Here is a 6,000-nt window from a genome sequence, read left to right as displayed (position 1 = left end):
ATCACAAACCATTCAATTATTCACCATCTTCATATTACATGTCAATTTGCTGCATAGAAAATACTAACATTTTGAGTGTTGTTCATTCAGCAATAGAGAGTATGTAAAGGTAGGATTGGGTAAATTAGAGAGATGGTGTATTGAGGCCACTGATGAGGTGAGCACCAATCAACCATTTGAGATCATTCCTTCTATTCCATATTTATATCATAACATGAATCTGTCATGCTCAGTATGTTGGCTCAGCCTAGGAGGAACTGAAACATATTGAGCAAGCTGTAAGATTCCTAGTAAAAGTCAGTTTTACAAAATCTTGAATTCATATTCAAACAATCAAACGAAAAGAAACTCAATATTGCTCATCTTCCATTCAATTCTTAATCTCAGGTATTGCATCTGAAGTAACAAAGGAGCTCTGCCCAATGAGTGTCTTATTTTCAATTTATAGCTACCTGTAAATTGATATACCTCAATTCCATTCTCTTTCTAATAACAAGAACAATTAATTAAGATCAACATCATGAACAATTTATATATACTTAACAATTTATAAAATTAACAAATTATCAAAAGGTCAAGAACAACATAACAACTTAACAATCTAAAATTTAAAAGTTAAGAACAACACTAAAACATTAATTTATCAAATTAACAAGTTAATAAGATCAATTAGAATTGAAAATCAAAATAACAAGAACAACTAAAGCTTTAAAATACAGCAAACCAACAAGAAAACAAAAACTTGAACAACATACTAATCATTAAAAACAACAATTAAATAAAATAATAACTGAATAATTAATACAAGAAAGAACAAATAAAAGAAAATAAATTACCTTAGGCTGGAGCATGTTCTGAAATTCGAACAGAACAGGGAGAGGGAGAGGGAGAGGGAGATGGAGCTTTGACATGCAATGGAGATGGTTGAATAGAAACAGAACGGTGGGACATGACAGTAACCAGCAACCAGCAACCAGCAACCAGCAATTACAAAACAGCAATTACACTAACATTGGTACATTATGAAACAGAGCCAGTAACCAGAGCAATTACAAAAAATCACAAAATATTAAAATGAAATTTTGAACAAAATTTTCAGAAATTAAAAAGAAGAAGAACCAAGTATTCAGAAATTAAACAGAACCAGTAACCAGAGCAAAATTAAAAAGAAGAGCCAGTAACCAGAGCCACTAACCTTCCAAGCAAACATGGGAAGAGGGAAATTCCAGGGAATAATCTGACCAGCAACACTAATTGGTTCATACAATGTTTGCACATGATATTGCCCATCAGCAATGTTTTCAATGTTTGCAATGTTTCCAATATCAATATTACAGGCTTACAGCAACCCATTAATCTCATAGATAATTAGCATAGTGATACACAATAAAAAAATTAATAGTAGCAAGGTTGAAATCAAGAATATCAGAAACAAATCACAGATTAACTGATTAACCAACAAACTAAAACCACAATTACAGTTACAAAAATAAAAAATACCTTCGAGGGAAGGGCCGCGCGATGGAACAGAGCAGACGCCGCTGAAGGGACAGGAGCGCAGTGGAACAGAGCTGGCGCGGCAAGACAGTGGCTGCGCGATGGAGGCTTTAACGATCGAGCGGTGGCTTCGCGATGGAGGGAAGGAAGTTTGCGACGTTTGCTGCGCGAAGGAAGGGAAGTGAGGGAGCAGGCGGTGGCTGTTCAAAGTTGGAAGTTGCGACGGCAGCGGTGGTTGGACGGAAGTGGCGGTGGCTGGACGGAGAGTGAGAGTGGAGACTGGAAACGTGAGAGGTGAGAGGTGAGAGGTGAGAGTGAGAGTGGAAGCTCGAGAGAGGATAGGGGTGAGGTCTGTGCCTCTGTGACTAGGGTTCCCTTTGGCCCTTCAACATGCAAAACGCGGCGTTTGGGGCAAATATAAAAAACCGGCCGGGTCACGGTTCGGTTCGACCGACCGGTTCCCGGCCGGTTCGACGGACCAACATTGGTTTTCAAATTCTGCGGTTTTGTGTTTTGTTCGAACCGTATTTGCTAACGGTTCCCGGTTCGACCGGTCCGACCGGCCGGTTCGAACCGGTTTTCAGAACATTGTGTAACACAAAGCCATTTATGGCCTAGAATAGGCTCCTAAAGCCTGATATTTAACCATAACTACATCATTAATTAAAATATATTGCTTCACTGTTTACTCGAATTACTCCTCATTCTATTATCTATATTTTGATTTATGTTGATGTCATGTTAGTTACAGGCAATGATAAAAATGAAATCAACAATGTTCCGACTAAGCTGCAATCTAGCTTTTTGGTTAAAAAGCCTTAGTGATTTCAATTCTTTTTTAGGCATTGCAGCCATTAAACATTCTAACTCTCTTATAATATTAAACCAAGCAAAATATATTACTGAATTGCTTCAAAGAACAAAAATGCATGACTCAAAACCAATGAATACTCCTATGATCTCTTCTTTAAAACTTACTCCTCAGTCAGGAAAACTTTTTGAAAATCCAATTCTTTTTTGAAGTATTGTTAGAGTTCTTAATGGTGTTAAATTGTGACTTGAGTTGCTTGATTTTATATCTTATAAATTCAGAAAAATACTCTTCAACTTTTTTCTCAGATTTTAAAACGGTGCATGCATCCAACCATCTTGTTTTTGAAAGCAAAATCAATGGAAGCAAGTAACCAATTAGATAGATTGTAATTATTTGTATACTTTTGTTGATATTTATCACTTTCTTTTCCTTGTTGATATTCAATGAAATCAAATTGAGGAGGGATACGTTCTGGAAGAAGATGATTTTGATGGTGTTGTCCTCGAATTGCAAACAAAACTTCTTGTTGCCAAGTTGTGTGATTATTCTGATTGAACTTATCTCCAATAGGATTGAAGGGTCTCTGATTTAGAAAATGAGAAGATATAACCATCATGGCTGGATTCAAATGTGTGATAGTGGGAGTGGTGTCGATCGAAGTAGTAGAATCATCAAATTGATCTCTCATGGATCTTCAATCTAGGGCTCTTGATACTATATAGAAAAACCAGAACAGTTTCTTAGTAAGCAAGAAACCAAGAAACCAAAAGGAAAAAAAATAAAAGAGAAGTATAGAACAGAAACAGTTCTTCACTGAAAACAATATTATTCAAGTATTACTCAAAAGTTTTTTTTATAAAGAAATTTGATCCCTATTTTTAGTGCCCAATGCCAACAAACCAAATCTAGCGCGTAGCACCCGAACCATAAATAACTATTTTTCTATTACATCTTTATCCTTCACAATTAACATATGAATGAATACAATCTGTTAATTATTCTTCCGATATCACTTTTTTTTTCTCCTCTTTTTCTCTTTTTGAACATAAACTCTATATACGTCATGTGTATCTATATTTTTATATTTATTTAATTTATTTTTAAAAAAAATTCCGCCCATGCTTATTTCAAAGTGTAAAGTCTGTGAGTCCTCTCATCCTTTTCTGAATGCATGACTGCGGAAATTCAACCAATTAATTTTGATTCTTATTCACCTTTTTCTGCTCACGAATATGATTATTATGTAATTGCATTTGCTTTTATCGTATAGAGTATATAGAACAGAACATACTCTTCAATATAATAGTAAAATTGAATCCAATTTTAACTAGTTATTAGCTAGAGTTGACGTGCAGCAGTATATGATGTTTCAATTCGCCTTATTCTATTTATTTATTAATTTAACTTGCCGTTATTAGTGAAATAAAAATGTTATTTATTTATTAAAATTATTAATATATTCTGTATAAATATATATGTATAATTTATTTTATTTTTAATATATATTTTATTTTAATTAATAATTAATTTTAATAGTTGATTTTAGTGTCCAAATAATATAGTCGTTAATTACTAGGAAGCCAACTACCATGGTGGCGTATCACTGGTCCAACATTATTATGGCTCTCCATTTTACAATATCATAAATTCTCCATTGGATCCAAAATTATATATTTAAGCCCGCTGGCTGCTTAATACTTTATTATTACAATTTTAAAACAATAATTATTATATAGCATTAATAACAGGCTATATAGTAATTTTAAATAAAGTTTGACATTCTATTATATATGAAGTTTAGTTTGGTAGATCAATCATATTATATCCTTGAGTTATCGTAAAGAAGTAAACTCTAATACATCATACAATGGATCTAAATAAGCACACATCACGTGTATGTATTTCAAAATTTAAGAATTGAAACTTACATCAAGATTATCGTTAAATTATATTGACTTCTCCTAAAATTAGGCGTTATATTGCATATAATTAATATTTTTATTAATTTATCATAAAAAAAATTAAAGCAACATTTATTTGAAAATGTTAATATCATATTCACAACTTATATGAGTATTTTAGGTTATAATTTTTCCAATTTCCCCTTATATGGATATATTTAATAATATAAATATGGGTTGCTAACAATATTATTGAAAAATTTAAACTATAAAATTTTTAAAGAAACTTTTATGAAGATTTTAATAATAACCAATACATAAATTTCATTGAATTTTATAATTTTTTCATTATGACACTGGTTAGCAAAATTTTATGACCGGGATTTTATCTTCTTTTTCTTTCATGCACAAAAAGTTATATTTTTTCATTATATTTTATTAATTATTTTGTGATAGTCAATTACTATATATGAAGAGTGTATATATGAATTTCTCATGCTATATATAATATAAACTATAAACTATAAACTAATATACAAAAAAATTAGAGCAATTGATTTATATTTTTTATACTATACTTTTATGATAATAAAGATAAAAATATAGTAGAGATTTATGAGAAAATAACAAAAAAAATAACTTTGCTAATAGATAGAGTTTTTAAAAAATATTTTTCTAAAATCAGTTCTACTACATATATAAGCATTTTTCATAACTAAATTCAATTAAGTTGTCCTAATTACTAATTGATCCAACAAAATCTACCCACATAAAAAATTGCACACTTCTTCTTCTGCTGGTACATTTAATATTATATGTATTACTCACTATAAGAAAATAGACTTATTTTGACACTTTATTTTTTAACACCATAATTAAATATCAAAATTAATATATATTTTTGACAAATATCACAAATGTCAAGTTTTTTATATTTTTTTGACGAAAAATTTGACCGTAGAAAATTATTTCTCAATTTTGACACTCATTTGTTTTCAATTTATTCTACTATTTTTTTTTCTTTTTTGGGCTCTGTTAATTTTGACATCACACTGCTCTCAATTTAGGATTATACTACTCATTCTTTATCTTCAAAATCTCAATTTATTCTTTAGTTTCAAGATCATATCTCATTCTTTGTTAAATTTTTTTGTTGAGAATATTTTATAGTCAATAAGTGTCAAAATAAATAGTATTTTTGACAATTAATAAGTATCACAGAAAATATGTTCTCAAAATTTTCTAACAAATTATTTTTGACAACCAATATTTATCAAAATAAGATTTAAATTTTTTTCACAATCGCTTATATGTTAAAAATACTATTTTTGACAAAACTTTTATTAACATATTTTCATAGTTAAAATAGTGTCAAAATTTATTTTTTTTTTTGACAAATTTTAATTTTCTTTTACACATTATAACCCTCAAAAATAATCTATATTGTTGTAGTGACTATTTATAAAGTTATATGTTTTTCTTCCAAAATTTTTATATTAAATTCAAAGAGCAGAAAGAAAAAAAATAAACAAAAGTTGTAAAATTTTTTTAAAAAAATGAAAAAAATGCAAAAAATTAAACATGGACATAGAATTGTGTGAAGTTGAATACAAATAAATTATGTATTCAAAATTAAAAATATAAAAAATTAATTACTAAACATAATATTTTTGCTACACAAACATAGGAAAAGAAGAATAAAAAAAAAGGACGAAAAATACAGAATTTTCGTCTTATCTTTTATAGATTTCTATCTTTCTTTAAAAATTTTTTGTATTTATTGTTAAA

General features: G+C 29.3%; 1 long non-coding RNA gene across 3 annotated transcripts; it reads right to left on the bottom strand.

Moving 5' to 3' along the window:
* Positions 1–14: 14 nt before the first annotated feature.
* Positions 15–1,912, bottom strand: LOC110281101 (uncharacterized). Of its 3 annotated transcripts, none has more exons than XR_008009736.1 (4): positions 1,501–1,912; positions 1,196–1,237; positions 837–902; positions 15–486 (listed from the first exon to the last, which is right to left on the bottom strand). It is a non-coding gene; the product is annotated as an uncharacterized LOC110281101 (long non-coding RNA). The 3 variants fall into 3 exon arrangements; XR_008009735.1 differs by having other exon boundaries at positions 15–452; positions 1,501–1,911; XR_008009734.1 differs by having other exon boundaries at positions 15–257; positions 1,501–1,911.
* Positions 1,913–6,000: the final 4,088 nt, after the last annotated feature.

This window comes from Arachis duranensis, chromosome 5 (assembly GCF_000817695.3).
Source record: "Arachis duranensis cultivar V14167 chromosome 5, aradu.V14167.gnm2.J7QH, whole genome shotgun sequence".
Classification (NCBI taxonomy): domain Eukaryota; kingdom Viridiplantae; phylum Streptophyta; class Magnoliopsida; order Fabales; family Fabaceae; genus Arachis; species Arachis duranensis.
This window is presented reverse-complemented; position numbering and strand designations above follow the sequence as displayed.